This window comes from Anas acuta, chromosome 6 (genome assembly GCF_963932015.1).
Source record: "Anas acuta chromosome 6, bAnaAcu1.1, whole genome shotgun sequence".
Lineage (NCBI taxonomy): Eukaryota > Metazoa > Chordata > Aves > Anseriformes > Anatidae > Anas > Anas acuta.
The window spans coordinates 35,649,638-35,667,471 of NC_088984.1; the positions used below are offsets into that span (position 1 = coordinate 35,649,638).

Consider the following 17,834-nt stretch of genomic DNA (forward strand, 5'->3'; position numbering starts at 1 on the left):
TCGGCTCCCCGGGGCTGGGGGGGGGCCCTCGGGCTCTTGGCTCGGTTTTGTGGCGAGGACAAGCTCCTCGGTCAGACCGCCCCAGGGCCTGCAGTGCCCTTGTTGAGCTGCTCAGGAGCTGAGGGGGACGCTGGGTGTAATGCTGAGCCCTGCCCGTGCCTGGCTGCTCACACCGCTTGCCACACACAGCCTGGTGCGAGGCTCCCCACAGCCCTGCACCTTGGGTGCTGCTCTCAGGAGCCATCACCCCCTGTCCCTGTCCCCGTCCCTGTCCCCGTCCCCGGGGAGGAGGCACCCACCAGGTGCTGCTCGCCACCCTCTTTCAGCCCCCTGCCCCCAGCTGCAGCTGGCGAGGGCTGAGTTCCCAGCTGTGCCACCAACACCTCGTTCTGTGCTCCAGATGACTCAGGGCGCTTCCTCTGATTATTTTTTTCCCCTTCCCTCTCCTGACATCACCAAGCTGTGGGCTTTGTTGGCGGTTACGGGGCGGTCTACCTGCCTTTGGCTGGGCCGGGTGGCTGCAGGCTTGTGAAAGCGATGGCGTTTCTCCTTCCCCAGGCCGGCCTGTGGGCGCTGGGCTGTGCCATCCACAGCTGCTGGAGATCCATAAGCCAGGTACTTTGTGTCTGGTTTCCTGGAAAAGACGGGAAAAATAGAAAACCAGGCGGCCTTTGTGTCTGCAGCTTTCCCACGTAGTCAGGATAACACAACACCTATACGTGCCTGAGCCTATTTCTGGGATTTTTTTCCCTTCGTTGACTCAGGATGAAGCACTCCTCTGTTCCCTTCCACATAGTTTCATGTGTTTTGGCGGCTTCTGTTGAATGTTTATTCCGGTAATGCAAATAATTTGTGTGCCGTAAGTGCCCTCGCAAACAATGCAATTTATTATCAGGTACATTATGTTGTCGTTTTATTTGATGTAAATGGTCTCTGAGAGTTAAAATTAGACAGAAGAGCCATTTGAGACTATTTTGTTCATCTCCAGCTGTTTTTTCAGGAGTGCATTAGTTTGAAGTATTTCACTGGCAAAACACTGTGTTATTTTTTGGGGAGCAAAACTATTTACAAAAGATAAGTATAGCTACTTATTTTTTCCAGTAGTTTTATGGTAATCTCTCTTTTATTTGACATGTATAGATACTGAGCTAGGTGCTGCTCTACAAGGGATATTTATATCTCCTAAACTGCTCCAGGCAGTAGATAATCTTTTACGATCTTTCTCCAGGCCAAGCTTATAAATGCACAATGGAAATGGATTTTGAAAGGTTACCTGTGTCATATTTTACTGATTAGGCAAAAGGGCTGTATTTTTGCATTATGCTGTTATTTATATATTTTTTTCTTAAACCTTTGCATGTTTAATCTGAGTGCAGGGCGCTTACTGTAGCCACCCGTGCTTTGAAAAACCGAAGTGCCAGAACACGTTTTGCTGTTCTATCACTGCTGGGGGGTCAGGCAACCCAAGGCAATCCCGGTGTTTTGAGGTGAAATGCTCCGAGTGACGTGGCTCTTCCCGTTTTGTGTGCCTTCCGCAGCCTTCCTGGCATTTAACCCCGCGTTCGTGGGACGCTTGCTTTCCCACCGGTCTCAGAGGGACCTCTAGGTCAGAAGGGAGGAGAGCTCGGGCTGCTGCTGGCAGCGTGTTTGGGGGAGGATGCTTCTGCAATTTCTGGGAACACGGTGCTGTGCTCTGCCTTCAGCCAAGTATTTCGGCGTACGTTCATTGATCCCATTGATGTTATTCCTGCTGTACACAACAGCAAGCAAATTCAGCTCCAGGCTTCTGCGAAGTAGCAGTGGGCCTTAAATATTTATCTAGTTTATTTTTAGCACGCCAAATGTAGCTATATTTGTAGCAAGGAAGCAGTGATACAAATCTTACTGGACTCCTCCTTTGCTCTGCATCTGCAGTAGGGAGGCAGTTTGGGTTTGGTTGTTGTGTTTGTTTTTTTTTTTTTGTTTTTTTTTTTTTTTTGACCCGGAGCTCTTATTAGTGATGTTAAATTTGCTCTGATTAATATATTATAGATTTCTTTTCTTTCAGTCACCTCTTAACTCCCATGTTTAAATTGGATGGATCTTGTTACTTACCTAAAGGAGCACTGAAGCAGCCTAAGGAAAAAAGAGCCCAAGCCATTTCAGTTACTTCACATGCAGCCCTGCAAAGCGTTTCCAATTCCCACTGATACCACAGCTCTGCAAATCACTTACTGCTCCACAGAAATAGCTTTTCTGCCCATCTCCTCTACAAGCAGAGACTTGTCTCGTATGAGGGGAAAATGTTAAGAGCATGTTCGTGACCCAGGCAGCTGTAGGAAAGCAAAGCCCTTTTAACTCAAGCTTTTGAGAGTAAAATCTGAGCCTCTTTTAAAATGCTAGTTAAATAAGCTGACTTGTAGCAGAAGTCCCTGTACTCTCAGTGTATTCACTTGTTAACTGCCCTTCCCAGCTTCCTTCTCTGAGGCCCTGGGTGCTGTTTGCACGAAGGTTGATAAGATGCTGGCTCCGACCCTAGGCAAATGACCAGCTCCTGCACCAAGACCGTGCACAGGCACGCGAGCAGCTTGGCACAGGGAAGTCACCTTCACTGGAGGGCCTCACCCCTGCGGCAGGGCGTACACCAAGGCACAAAGCACAGTGCTGGAGCTGAGCATATCCCCAGGACATGCTGCAGCCATCCAGTCCCAAAATAAGCAGCCTGCTGCTACGCTGACGGTGCAGAGCAAGGAGCCAGGAAAGGGCAGGCTCCTCCAACCAGTTATCAGGTTTTTAGCCTCTTCCACTCCCAACTCTTACTGCAGAGCTAGAAGGAGGCTGGGGTAACAAAGTAATAGCAATCATTTGGTCTTAGAGCAGCTGTGAGCGTGCCCTGGGATGGTGTGTAGGCATTAATACCTCCCGTGGAGAAAGGTCCCAATATTACAAGAAAATTCATGGGGGGAGACCATCAGAACAAACACTTTGAAAGCTGCCTGGATGCTTTAAGGACATCTAGCACACGAAACGGATAAAAAACAGGCTTACAGTTGGTTATCTGCTTACTAGCAAAGCCCTAAAATAAAACACCTTCTCCTCTGAGGAACTTTTGCTCGATATAGGACAGGCAGATGGCCACGCTGATGCGAGGGAGCCCACGTTTGTGCTGCGTGGTGGGGGAAAGGCGATTCCTCCGAAAAGACACGTGAAGGATAAACGAGGCTGGTGGCTGGCAATGCTGGAAAACAGCGTGTGGTGGGATGGCACGGCTCAGAAACAAGCACTTTGGGCTCTTGGGCCAGTGATTTACATGCAGTTACCAAAATCTATTACTTCCTTTTGACTGTGCAGGTGGGCTGTAGTAAACAGATCCTAGCCCAGAGATCAGATGCAAAATAACCAAGCCAAGGTGTCAAGGACAGAAGGACTCAAGAGAACGGCTTCCGTGGCCCCGTGTGCCGCAGCCCAGCGCTTTGTGTCTGAAGCAGTCGTCGGTGGTTTTAACAAAGCAGATGTTGAGCAAGAAAGGGCAACCTGAGCCATGCTGATATCCAAAAGGCCCCAAATGGACAGCCTGTCTTAAAACTTCTGGGGACAGTACAAAGGTAGCCTGTGCTTCTCGTCTGCCATTTGATCCATTGAGTTTTTGGGTGTCTTGCTGCTTCCTATTTTCTTTTCTGTGCATGCTCAGACTGGTCCAGCTCAGGCTGTGTGTTCTTAACACACCCTGAACGAAGCATTTGCAAACTCTGTAACCCTTCTGCTCTTTCAGAGCCTGGTCATTCTCGGTTGTTCAGCGCTTCTTTTCACAGCCTGCCTTGCTTACCTGCACATCTCAGTACTTCTTTACCTCTCTCCCCCCCAAAAAAAAATCCCAGGTTTGCCATCCCATTATTAGTGGAGTATGCCAGTTTGGCATTCATCCCCTCCACTCCCAGCACTCCTGGCTTCTTGAAATTTCTTCCTTTCCTGCTTTCAGACACAGTCCTCCTCCCTTATAAAGTTTCTTAGCCTGCTCAGGGTGCTTTAATAATAGGTGGATCTGAGAAGAGTTTGTCTCTTTCAGGTTTGGAGTAAAATACCTGGCATATTTTATGACAGCAAACATGTATCTTGATACAAATGCATCTCCAGACAGGCTGGTAAATTACTTCTTTCTTTTTTTTTTTTTTTTTTCCCCTCATCAAGAATTTTTTGACTACTGCATTTTTTCCCTACCTCAATGTAAACATGGGAGAGACGAGGAAAAAAGGGCTGTCGAGTGGTTAGGTGGAAATATGTGAGTAACGGCGTTACCTGAAGGGTTGCACATAGGCAACTTTCCGGTACCTTTCCCCAAAATCAGGTGATTGCCAGGCTGTCCTGTGCGAATACCGTGGGGGGGGAAGGACAGCAATGCAGTGCGGAGCCCCCGGGCAGGGGGAGCCAGGATGTGCAGGCATTTTGCACCCGCTCCTGCCGACACTTGAGGAATGCAGGATGTGCCTCAAACAGAGCCTCACAAATATGCTCTGCTGCAGTCATTTCAGCCTTTCCTGGTATTAATATTAGCTCTCGCTGACAACAGCTGGGGATTTTAGTGACAGCGACTGCAGAAGAGTACAAATGTGGATTTTTTTTTTGTCGTTGTTGTTTTCCTGTCGTGCCAGCTGAGAAGTGAACATCAGGCTCCCTGTACTGACTCAGATGAAAGGTTGGACAAGCCCAGGCTCCTGTCTCTGGCAGTGGCCAGGGAAGCTTAAAGAAAGCGCAGAAGAACAAAACAAGCATAAAATAATCCTTTCCCCGCTCCATCCTCCCCACAAAGTGAATCTTTTCAGTTCTGGCACCTATCCTGCTGAGATAAGGAAGAATAACTGAAAGGATCCAGTGGCAAGGAGGGGAGGGAGGTGCTCCCTTCAAAGCGCTGGCAGGTTTCTGTTTTCTGTTCCAGTGCCAAATGCTACAGCGGTGCTTGCCAAATGCCCTTGCCGTGGTGCTTGTCCGAGGGCTGTACAGCGTTACACCGCGCTGTCTGTGCCGTGCTGCTTCTGCTGAAGTCTGTGGGATTCCTCTTGTGCTGAAACTACTAATTGTGAAACCCCAGCTTGTTTGGGTATTAGTGTGCATCTCTGGAGCACGCAGAGCAGGAGCTCCCTGCCCATGCTGTTAGCAGGACAAGCAGCTGGTAAAAGATGCGTTTTTCCTTGTCTAGCTGAGAGCGGAGAACACGTACACTGCGCGGGTGGGCATCCTGCCTTACAGAGCTGGCACAGAGAGCTGGGAACCACAGCTCTGAGAAGCAGGGCGGGTGCCGTGCTCCTCCAAGGACAATCCCACCTCAGGATTAGGTCTGCATGAAGTAATGGAGGCACAAGCGTGATTCCTGAGGGGGGAGAAATCACACCAACTTTTTAAGCTCCTAATTTTAAAAGCGATGCAGTCTGGAAGCGTCAGCAATTGTTCTGTTTCATTAAACCTCAAGCTTGGGTTCCCAGAATGTTTTTTCCAGAGGAAGGCATCTACAGGCAGGTGTTTCTTGCCAGCTGATCCGGACCTTCGGCAGTTCCTAGCTCCGAGCAAGCTCCCTCAGCTGAGGGACGCGCCGCGGCACCGCTAAGCTTGCAGACGCCGCTCACTGCTTCAAAGAGGGTAAAAGTCCCAAACGCACCCGCGCACCTTGCCAGCTCCGCCAGCCAAGCGAGCTGCAGTTTAAGGAGGTCAGGAGGATCTCAGACACACCTGGAAACACTCATGAAGCTCTCGAGCCTACTCGCTGTTGCTCAAGGTGGCCAGGAGCTCTGCAAACATTTGAACAACGTGTGTGAGCCAGACAGGTGTGGCTTCGGCAGCTCGGATGCCCAAAGGAAGCCAGCAGGCCAGGAGCACTCGCCCATTTCTGAATTTCTGTGGGCCAGGATCAGCTCAGGGACCATCCTGCTCTGCACACAGCCATCCTGGAGAATGAGATGCTTTTAAAGCATCTTTAAGCAACTGAGGCTTGCAATCCTCCAACCAGTTGGCTGTTCCATAGGCATCAATGTCTCCGTGAATGTTTCCCGTTGATGGTTTTACTCCCAGCCGGGCGTTCAGGCCGGGGTTACCTCAGTTTCTTTCGCTGTGAGTCAGCACCACAGCTCTGAGAGCCGATGGCTACATCTACTGAAAAGGGAGGCTCGAGACGTTCACAGAAGAACAGCGGAAATCAAAATATTGCAGAGGGACTAACGATTACGTGCACAGAAACTGGTAACGAAAGCAGAAACAGAGCTGGGGTTTCTTGGCTGTGGGGATAGCACGGCCCAGAGCTCCTCCGGGGACTGTCTGCAGGAATCAGCATCCTTCGGGTGCCTCGTTTAGGGGGGAAAGCAGGAAGCAAGCTGAATCAAAAATCATAACAATAATGCTAGAACCCATCATGGTGCGCTCCGGCTGGATCTCTTTTGCTACGAGGAAGCAGTGTTTAGAGACGCTGATGCTATTGTGCTCGTTAATTCTGAGGTGTTTTCTGTAGATATTACTTGAGAGCTGCTGTCCCAGGGGAAAAGACAATAGCTGCTGTATTTGCCGAAGACAGTGCTCCAGAATTTCTGCAGCTGGGGAGAAAATAGGAGCAGGGAGACTGAACACGAGCAATGTCCTGTTGCAGCAGGAGGGTGGGATGCACGGGGGGTCAGTGCACTCCGTTAATTTGAAGGCTAATTAGCCATGAAGCTCTGAACTCTTAGCTAAATGGCTAATGTCCTGGACCTGCTTTCGGGGGGCCTCAGCACCAGACAGCGCTGCTTCTGCGAGCCTGCTCGAAAAGTTTCCCTTCCTCCTGAGAAACTCTGACAAGACTAATATCTGCTGCTTGCTTTCGGTGTGTCAGTGGCAGAACATCAGGCTAGAACCACGTCCTCTACTTAACTGGCTCCAGAAGAGCGGCTGTTATCACTAACCACGTATTTTTTAACAATGCAGTGCCAGTGTGGACGGGATACAGGTGAGCAGGGCTTAAGGAGCCTTGGTTTGGCTGCCGGTCCTCCCAAGTGCAGCTTGGCTACAAGATGGTGCACCTCTGGCAGCTAGGAGCTGCGACTTCTTCCTCGTGCTGCTATATTCCATGCACCAGAAACTCTGTTAACTCCTTTAGTGACAGTCTGTAGCGCATCCTGGCTGTTTAATTGGATTTATCATGGCTATTGGGAGCATAAATGTGTTTACAGATTTGTTGTGAAAGCTTTTTAGTCTGTTTTTCTCGTAGCGAGTCAACTTCCATGTGGTGCAATTATGTTCAAGATGTTCCCTGTAGCACTGGAATAATGTCAGATTATATTGTGTGTGCATATTGTTCTTCAAAAGGATTTCATCCGAGGCACAATGCGCCGTGTCAGAAGAAGGGAGTCTTGGTTTTTATTAAGAGAGGCGTGCTAAGCTCAAAACACAGGAAATTCTGTCAAATCCTCCCGTCTTATTAGAGAGAAATGCTCGTCTCTGTCTACTGAGACGTGAAACTTTTCCCCATTAGCTCCCCTCCTGCGACATCTCGCTCTGCCAGCACTCAGTCCATCTACCTGCAGCGCAGCCCAGCGCAGCCTTCCCAGCACTGGAAGTTTGCAGCAAGTGGTGAGACGTCTCGGAGAGGAGTCGGGGCGAAGGAAAGCTCACTTTGGCTTCTCGAGGGATGGCAGTAAGAGGATGTGGAGCTGCAGAGGGGATGTTTTGGGCCTGGACTCCCAGCTGGATGTTAGGGGCTGCACCAAGCAGCGCTGCACCAAGGCTGAAGCTGGCCCCTGATGCTCGTTCTTGAAGTGTTGTGTTGTTTTTTTTTCCACTTAGGTAACAATGCGATTTCCTCTCTGATGACAGTTCAGATATTAAATGTCACATCTGCCTAATACTTTCATTCTGAACTACAACGAGCTTTCCCAGCGCTTCTAAAGCAGACCTTTGTGGTGCGTTTCCCAGCTGAACGATACCCAGAAACCAAAATTTGTTCTGCAGCCCTTTATTATTGTTGTTGTTATTAGTAGTGAGTCTTGTACGGGGATTACTCAGAGCAGCAGCACAACAATTCTCCCTAACGTGGGAAAAGTCGGGGTTTTCGGATGCCACCATTTTGAGCCTGTAACCTGTCTTTCAGCAGCAGGTTTTCTCACTTGAAGTTGCACTGAAGAACAATTTCCAGGGACTTTCCTCTCTCTTCTGCCCACAAGGATGCAGCTACCTGCCCTTCAGTCTGAAGCGCTAAGGAGATGAAGGAGACAAGGACACAAGCAGATCACGGCTACGTGGGAAGGAAAACCCATATCGCAATTGTCTGATAAAAATGCAAGGGATCTCAGGCAATCTTGGTTTTGGTGGCCTTGTGCAGATTCACGTTAGCTGAGTCTCTGGGTCAAGAAGCTGAGAGTGCAGCTGTGACCACGCATGCACAAGCTTCAGCTGATCTTTCTCATTGGTTTAGTGTATCCAAATCTGCAGGTGTACTTTGCCAGATGAAAACTTTGGCCTTGATTTATTATTATTATTTTTTTTTAAATCTGAAGGTTTGTACAGGTATGTAGGGGTGTACCCAGGAATGCAGAAACCTTTGTGTGCGTGCTTAATCAGGTAGATATTTGCCAGGCTTTCCAGAGCAGTTTAACATACTTTCAGAAGAGGGGAGGAAAAAAAAAAAAGGCATCTTTAAAAAGCACAAAATATACTCTGTGCACTCTATGTGGAAGCTCAGGGTCCAGGTCATTTTACAGAACTCAAGTTTTTGCTGTGCTTCAATCCAGTTAAAATGCCCGAAAGATGAGCCATTTGAAAGTACTTCACAAGACCCATGAGTCATGCAAAGTCCTATCACATTTTTCCCTCTGGTGGAAATCACAGAAGTTGTGAATGGTAAAAGAGCTGTTAGATCATAGATAAAGAATGCTGCAGGATGGGCTGGTAAAATAATTTAAAAAATAAATATATAAATAATAATTTTAAAAAGAAAAAACAACAACCAAACACACAGTTTTAATCTAGCTTCTAGTTCCCTGGGCATGAATTCAGCAGGTAAGACTGAAATATCGCAGCTTACCCCCAAAAAGGAGTGGCACGCAGCTGTATCCTTTGGAGAGCTGCTACTCCTTTTCTTGTTTTCTTTACTGCTCCAGGCATACAAAGATTTTAATACTTCTCCTTTATCTAGCACAGTTAATTTCCCCGCCCTATACCCGCTGAACTTCTCCGGCAGGTATGTTTGGGGGAATGTGGACCCAGGCTTTCATCTGCTCCCAAGTCTTCTGCGAACACCACGGAGCACTTGTGATCCCACAGAACCAGCTCCTGGCCCAGCTGCTGCTCCGGGAGGCAGGGGAGAGGCAATGCAGGGTCCGTAAGCTCACATCTACCAGTGCAGCTCCGTTGGGTGCTGACCCAGCGGTTCCCCCAGCACAGGCCACCGAGGAGGAGGCTCCTGAGCCCGTGCAGATGGATTGCATGGTGAATAAGAATTTGGGAAGCACTGGTTTTTGCACTCAGTAGATCATAGAGGAACAACCTGATTCACGAGAGCTTGGCTGCCTTCAGGTCTGTGCTCCCAATAAATCACAGCTCTGCCCAGTGTCAGAATGCAGAGACTATCGAGTGGCTGACATGCGCAGTTAAATCCTGATCGAACAAAACGTATGCTTGGAAATGAGAGGCCAGCTTTGAAGTCTGACCTATGAATTCTTTGAATCGAAAGGAGATTATGGCATATTGTGCTCTTAACACAATTGCTGAGCAATTCCAGTAATGAGTTAGTAATAGGCTTTCTATGTGCTATCTCTTAAGGTGAAGAGGAGGGATGAGGTTCAGGCATGTAGAAAGAGACAGTAAATCTAAAATCCATGTAGACCAGAAAATCTAACCTCTGTTATCTTTCTTATCTAGCCTAGCTCTTTGCAATAGTTTTTGACTTCAGAAATTGATTGTGAGGATATCTATATCCCCGAGGTATTTTTATTACTAGAATAAAGCCTACCTGAAACTACTGCTTGGATCCGTAGGTAAGTGGTGCAGTGGCCCTCCATTATTATTGTTTTTGTCGATGCTTATGTCTTATTCCACTGTAATTGCCAGGATTCTTCTCCTTTTAGTTTCTTTTCCCTGCAACGCTGTGGTCAGATTTCCCAGATCTTGCATTCTTTGTTGACCAGAAATTTCTAAAGGAATTGAAATGGAAACAAAGGAAAATGCTATGCAAGGGGCTTTGTGACCATAAGCCATAAAAGCATTTCGTCAGACAGAAAGGCTCGCTTCCTATTTCAGTCTCCATTTTTTGGGCACGTACTCCAGGTCAGACCCTTTGGCGCTTATAGGATAATAAGATAAACATTTGCCTCTTTCTTTGCCAGCGTACTGTGAAAAGACTGAGGGAAACAGTTATGTTTCTATATGGTTCAAATCTAAATGATTAAACTCTTTTTTAGCTGAGGGAAAATAGTGTGGTTTAGTAACTTTGCTTGTTGCTTAGAGAGAACCAGTTATGCTTCTCAACAGACCTGAAAGAGTCTCGCTATTAAACAGATTTCTGATGATGTCGAGCTACTTTTTTTCCATTTTCACACTTTTTTTTTCCTCTCCCATAGTCACTTTATCCTCTCTCGAATAAATTCCTGCTTGAGAAAAACAGAACGGAAGAAAAGTAACCAAACCCCCCCTAAGTAAGAATTGCACATGGTACTTTCAGTGACATCTCAGAGCTACGTCACTGCCACCAGGCACAGGACAGGGAACCCAAAACCCTGCTCCTCAGTGGGGAGAAAGCAGTGCTTGCCAGGTGTGGCTGGGCCTCTTTCAGCATCTTTTAGAGGTTGGTTGCTCTTTGCAATGGCAAGGCAGCCGGCTGGCAGCAAGCTTGGGGCGTTCTGCTTCTTTGTTAATCCCCACCGCTGTGTGGGATCTGCTATCTGATCTTACAGCCAGCGCTATAAGTAGGTCTGCATGTAGATAAGGCCTATGGGATGAGCAAAATGGCTCATTCCTACAAAAACGTCATCCCTTGTCAAAAATCTGTGATGTGGAACATCTCTCTAGCTCTCCTTCTTGTGGTGTAAGAGCAGACCTGCTTAACGTGCTCCTGGGGCAGGGGCTCTAGCGAGGGATTGCAATGCCTTGTGTAGGGAGGATGCGGGTGTCGGACTCCTGCAAACAGGTACAAAGCTGCATTGATTTTAAAATATTAACTTAAGGTAAATACCTGACGTGGAAAATTTAATCCAAATGATTGAAGTGTAGCGAGATCAAAGCATCTCAAAAGAGGGTGTCATTACAGGAAACGTTAGGTAACAGATGAAACTCTCAGCCCTGCTAGTAATCACCACATTAAGATGGATCAACACCTTAACACGATCCTATGTTATCGTGTCTTTGAGAAGCTGGCAGCTCGTTTTGAAAACAAAAAGGCCTGTGCAGCGAGTGTTGGAATGAACCTTGCAGCGATCCGCATATTGCTCAAACATGAGCGTGTGCTTTCTGCTTTGTTTCTCAGCAAACCCCTCTGAAAAGGTCGTGCACGCATTTTCCTTCACTGCATGTCTGTGACCTTTCTCGCTGCTGTCGAGCTTGCACAGAGGAAAGCAAGCCACGGCCTTGATTTCTGTTTGTTTGTTACTTTTTGTTTTTGGTCTGTTAAATCCTGCGTCTCGCGGGCCTGTCTCAGCTACCAGTTGCCTCCTGCCAGACCCGCAGATACCACGAGGCTAATCTTTATTCCAGTCCGTGCAGCTCTCACTCGTGCCCTCTGTCCCTGGGCCCTCCAGCAGAAGACAAATTTTGCTGCCCTACCTCAAGGCAGCAGCTAGAAGGAAATGATGGAGGAAAACCTTACTCTAAATCAACAGCAGCTGTAATGGGATGTAAGCTTCGGGGGGTTTGCTTTGCCCCAAGCACCAGAGGTCTTTAAGGACTGGAGGAAGAAGAGTTGCTCTTCATCTGTCTGTCAGCAGCACCAGGATGACTCAAGCGCAGGTCAGAGCCCCGCGGTGCTGGATGCTGTTGACAAGACAGCCCCCGTGTCAGGAGATAAGAGGGTGCTGTGTGGAGTTAGCAGATGGTGGGATCAGTTTGAGGAGTAGCTACTCCATTTACAGAGCTCGGCAGAAAAAAAACCCAAAATCCTACTTTCCTAAGGAGAGAGTGACTTGTAGGCATCACGGCAGGAGTGCCTCTGACAGCAAGATGTCTGCTTTGTACCTTTGGACAGATTTCTTTCTGCAACGTCAAATGCACGCTCTTGGTTATCGTGCAGTGGGTTGTTCCCATGCTTGCTTGTCACGACGGCGCTGGGCTAAGAGAGCTGCAGATCAAAAGCTTTACAGAGCGGTACGGCTAAATTGTTTCTGCTTTCATCATCTATTTAAAAAAAAAAAAATTAATGGAAGATGAGAAGCTGCCCACTTCAGGTTTGTATGCGAATAATTATAGGACGAGGCAACAGCAAGGTGCTTTCTGAAAGATGTGTAAATGGTTGGGCCTCTTCAGGAAATCTGTGGTAAGCAGGTCATTCAAAAATAACTTTCTGAGGCTATGGGAAGTGGGTGAAATGAAGTTAAAAAAGAGCTACTGAAGAGAGGAAAATGCTGATGAAAGGGAGTGTTTTATCTGATATCAGAAACTGTTGGTTTTCATTCTGATCCTGGTGTGTTGTTTTGTTTTTTTTTTCTTTAGGTAGCTTTTAGAGTGCCCTTAAGTTATCTCAAAAGGTTATTAATTTTCCACTGGCATCAGAAAGGCTGAAATGATATTTGCAATGAAAGTAAGTGACTCCCTTGAGGTTTTTGCACCCACAGCTCCCGACTAACTGGAAATGCATTTAATAAACCTCAAACTTGATACCTCTTGGCACTGCTTGCTCCAGAGCAGCCAGCAGGGGCCCTGTCAGTCAGACCAGAACAGGGCCACGGTACGTGCCCCACGAGGGACGGACACTGAGACCTGCCATGAACAGGGGATTGCTTCAGCCACTATGGGAGGGCTGCAGCGGCCACGGGGTGATGCTGAGTGAACCCTCCTAGCAATCAGAGAACTCACCCTGGCTCGTGCTCCCGGGGACGTAACGTCCTCTCGGTCATGTCTCAGACATCGCAGCCTGTTCTGTGATTCTCTGAAGAACAGCCACAATGTGGTATGCTGTCATCTACACAAAATTCACCTCATTCCAGCTCATCTGGAAGTGGAAACATCAGTGAAAGGGCAGTGATAGGGACTGAAAGCCATATGCTGGAAGCCAGCCTGTTTCCCAGGGTCCTTTTGAAGGCTTTAGTGCTGGTTGGAAATAGATCGTGAGGTCTACAACACTTGGCATCACCACTTTACCCTCGTTTTGTGATTTTCTTCATGTGTAGAGAGAACCATTTGCAATTTAAAATGGTGCTAGGTATTGTCAATATAAAAATTCAAAATAAAAATGGGCATGCTACGTGGACGAAAGAGCTCTTAGAAGATGGACAGATCAGCACATGGGACAAAAGGAATATACCAGCCAAGTATGTGTATATACACGCACCCCGATAGGCACTTATATCTCAAGTGTTCTCTGCCTCACCATCGGTTACTGACTTGCTGTTTTCTTTCCAGAAAGAAAATCCTTGACAGAATTTAAGCGATGAGTAATGACTCCATTTTCTTGCCTCCTAGCTGCCAGGCAGGCGCATACGTGGGTCCCCCGTTGGCCCACAAGATGTGAACGTTTTAACCTTTTCTTCTTGTCCTGTGCCTGCCCTGTCACTCGGTGCTTCTGCAGCGCTTTCCCCCTTTACCCAGGTCTACTCCTCTCAGGGAGCAGGGCAACTGCATTTACAAGGAGCAAGAAAACACTGCGAACAGCAGCATGCGTCTGGGGAAAATGTCAGCGCTTCAACCAGAGCCTTGCTATTCCCTCGGCGTTGTCATTGCTGGATCCTCTGCCCTTCCTTACAAGTGGGTTTGAGGAGGTGGTTGTTTTGGCTGGAATTAGAGAGGCACAGGTGGTATCACCAGCTGTAAATTGGAGGAGGCACTTCCTGATTATGACCACTGCCTACACGTAAATCACTGCCAAGAGAGGAGCTGGGAAGCACAGAAGCCTTCTCCTTACTTGGAAAGAGGGCCTGGAGTGTAATCAGAGCTCCCCTCTTCTGCAGCTTTCTCACCTGTGGGCTCCAGGGTTCTTTGCTGGGCTTCCCAAAATGCTGTGACGTGGAAAATCCTCATCCCTGTTTGACAGAAGGATAGACTGAGGCACTGAGCATGCCGCTCATGCACTTAGCATTTGGGTACTCAAGTCCCCGTAAAGCACGAGGAGCTCAGCAGACACGAGTGGCTCTCTGTCAGGTCAAGCTTTTGCCCTCTGGCTTTCCGTGTTTGTGGCGAGAGGCTTGTCCAAAGCTGCAGCGAGCGCTAACCTGGGGGCTCCGGCAAGGAGTTTGGGTGCTGCTTTTGGAGGGCACTGCTGCACGGGTTGGCAGAGTGCTGCTCTCAGGTGCCAGCACCCCCAGCCAGGTGTACTTCTGTGCTTTCGGTGCCAGGTTAAGCGTGGTTTGTGTTTTTAATTACTGTCTGGTGCTCACTTCTCTACCTAATCACCTGTACATAATGAAGGCCTCTGCTGCTGGCCCTGACTTGCTTTGTCTGCAGGAAATTTGGGGTGCCGGCTCTCCTCATCTGCCTCCTGCTGAATGCTGATTCTTCGGGGTGATGGCTCAGCCCGTTGCGGGCTCATGGTCTCGGTTTTGGGGTACTTTTTCCCTTTTAACCCATTGTGTCCTAAACGCGGGTCCACTGCATGTACAGATGGAGAGCAGCAAATGAGGGAGAGGTGTTGCAGAACCAACCCACCCATGTGCGCCGCTCACCCACACACACGGGGAGAGGGAAAGATTAAAAGATTAAAGTTACAAACTCAAAAACCGCCCCAGGCTACCGCTGAGATCTGAGTGACTGCCTGCGAAGCCAAACTCCCACTCCGGAGGTGCCGCGCCACGCTCGCTGTCACTCACTCCGCACTTGCTTTCTCCTGCCATCCCTTCCTGCCGCTGGCTTTGCTATTTTTACAGACCCACAAATTAAACAATCGCTTGGTTTGGCTACAAAGGAGGGTCCTGAGCAACTCCTGGGGGCTCACGGGGGTAGTTTTCCACCCCTCATTGCACTTCGGGACCCTGGAGACCCCTCTGGCACCTTTCTCCTGTGCCTCGCTTGCCCCCACCGCAGCCAGTTTCGGTTCGGTTGTGGCCCAGGATGGGCGTGGGAGGGATGGCAATTTGCAGCCGTTAGAATTTCGGTAACAACGTGGGGAACTTTGTAAGGTCTTCAATGCTTTTCCTGCCCTCCAGAGATGTCATGCAAGCCTTACCCTATCAAGCTTACAATGAAGTATGCCCACAATTTTATATTCCTTCCTGCCATTTGTTAGTGTTTTCTCACATTTTTTTCCATATCTTCACTAGGGATGGATGAAGCATGGCCACTTTGGCTTTATGGCTGAGCGGTACAGAAGGAAAACTGAGGTCTGGGCTCTCCAAAACAGATATTGAGGTTGCACCTGCGTTGGTATGTATGACACAAAAATAAAAAAGGTTGTTTCTAATTTGGCTGTAGTGGTTGATCTGAGCCTAAGCAGTGGTTTTGTTTAATACTCAGAGCATTGAGCTCCCAAAGTAATTTTACCATTTTCTTTGCTGTTGCTGTTTTAAAGTTTGGGGGTCCTTTTTATCAGAAACAGGCCGTCTCAAAGCAACAAGTTCACCTCTGCTATTTTGAAAACGTTGAAATGGTATATTTTGACATCTCCGAAGTTCCTCCTCCTCCCTGTGCTTTTCAGAGGAAGGTATTCATCAGACGCAGGCTGAGCTTGCGAACATGTTGGGTTCCTCTAGGGCTCCGTATTTAATCAGGTATCTCGCCCAGCTCTGCGTAAGCCCTGGGGTGACACCAGAGACGGGAGCACTGGGACCTTCTTGTGCCAGGCAGGGTCCTGGGCACGGTGTCAGACAGGTAACACGCGTCTCGGGAGCAGCATCCTGCTGGGAGCTCCGTGATGCAAGCACCCGCAGCCCTTCGTGCCGCTCTTCCACGCCTTTGGCAGAGGAAGCTCAAATTGCTTGGGTCTGTGCCTCGAAGGAGGCCAGCAGCGAGATCTGTGCTTCCCACGGGAGGTGCAATTCTTGATAAGCATCTTGCCGTCTGTAACGGGCACGGCTGAAATACCACGTTGGGCACAAATCGAAAATGGAGTCATTTCCACCTTCCTTCCTGTTCGGATGACGACTAAATGAGAAATTTTTGCAGTCTTGTTTTATGCACCATATGCTTGCATGGGGTCTTTGTGATGAATCTGCACCCTCCAACTAACGATAATTAGTGTGCTATTTTGTTTACGTGGGATTAATCTGATTCAAATGACGAGATGAAATTCTTTGATCTTCAGGGTAGAGGAGGTCAGACTATGATGATTGTACACGGTTGCTCCCGGCCGTAAAATCTATTCATTTGGCAATCAATAGAAAGATATCACTTGCAGTGTTGATAATTTCCTCCTCTCGTCAGCCCTGACCCTGGTTCCCTGGTTTTCATTCTCCTGTCAAATTTAAATCTCTTTTCTTCTTGGAGCTCCACTCTGCTCCATCGTGCCCTGCTTTCTGCCCCCACTGAAGCCTGCACACCCTTCCATTTCCTCATCTCCACCCAGGCTTTTTCCTTGCCTGCCTTCTCTGCCCTCGTTGCCCATGGTCTTATCTATCTGTGTGGGGACCGTCCTTTTAATTTGAAGCCACTTTCTCATTTACATTCACCAAGTGTGCAAGTTCTCTTCCAGAACTCTCCCTAACCGTGCATTCAGTGAGGTGGTGTAGCTGCCAAAAAAAAAAAAAAAGAAAGAAAAAAAGAAAATCACCAAAACATTCTGCTCCGTATTTGTTCTTCATTCCTTTGCACGAGTTCCTGTGCAGTGTTTGGGAGGCTGCAGGCTTTCTGGGGCATGGTCTGTAGCCAGTCATCGGTCCAGCCAGCCCTGCCCATTGCCCAACTCTGGATCCTATGAATATTTATGATGCTAAATAATCGTGCTTGCCTCTCGCCTAGCACTCTTCACCAGCAGATCTAAAGCTGCTTCAGTGAGGACATCACGTCGTGACTCCAGTGGGGAAACGGAGGTAGTGGAAGGTGAAATAACCTGCCTGGCATCGCCCCATCCACAGCAGAGCGCCAGAAGCCACGTGCAGTCCTCCCTGGCCCCAGGCACGTGCTCCAGCCGCGAGACCCTGCTCCACGATAGCTAAGAAAATAAGTGCTTATGCAATGCATTTTTGTCTTCTCCATTCCGAGCAAACAATTCGAGCGTTTTCCTCCCAGGCATTAATAGCATCCTTGAGAAATATGTTTCAACACGCATTTTCGGTAATACTTGTGCGTGTGTGTGTGTGTGTTGCGACCCAGCTAGCAGTTGTGACCTGCTAAAGGAAGCAGACTGCAGCGAGGGGGAGAGGCGGCACCTACGCCCCCGCGCTCTGCTCTTCCTCCTCCTCCGCCCCTCCGCGCTTCTGGTGGCAGTCGGAGACGCTGGGGACCAACCACGGAGACGTTCTGCGCGGAGCTCTTCGGGGAGCGATACCAGCTGCTGTGTTGGCAGCCTTGGAGTTGCCTCTGGGTCTGCCTTGCCGTCTTGTCTCCTTGAATATAATTGCTTGCTGCTGATTTTTTTTTTTTTTTAATTTTTTTTCTTTGATTCTGTGGAACTCATATCCTACTCAGATTCCTTCTCAATCTTGCAATCTGGGAAGTCGGAGGAAATAGAGAACCGATCAGCTGCCTGTTTCCTCTGTATATTATGAAAGTGTCCCTATGCCATGTGTGATTTTAATCTTTTTTTTTTTTTTTTTCATCTGATCAGACAG

General features: G+C 48.4%; 1 long non-coding RNA gene across 1 annotated transcript; it reads right to left on the minus strand.

Moving 5' to 3' along the window:
• Positions 1-87: 87 nt before the first annotated feature.
• Positions 88-12,885, minus strand: LOC137858573 (uncharacterized). The gene is made up of 3 exons (XR_011097854.1): positions 12,157-12,885; positions 9,944-10,124; positions 88-634 (listed from the first exon to the last, which is right to left on the minus strand). It is a non-coding gene; the product is annotated as an uncharacterized lncRNA (long non-coding RNA).
• Between the last annotated feature and the right edge of the window lie 4,949 nt (positions 12,886-17,834).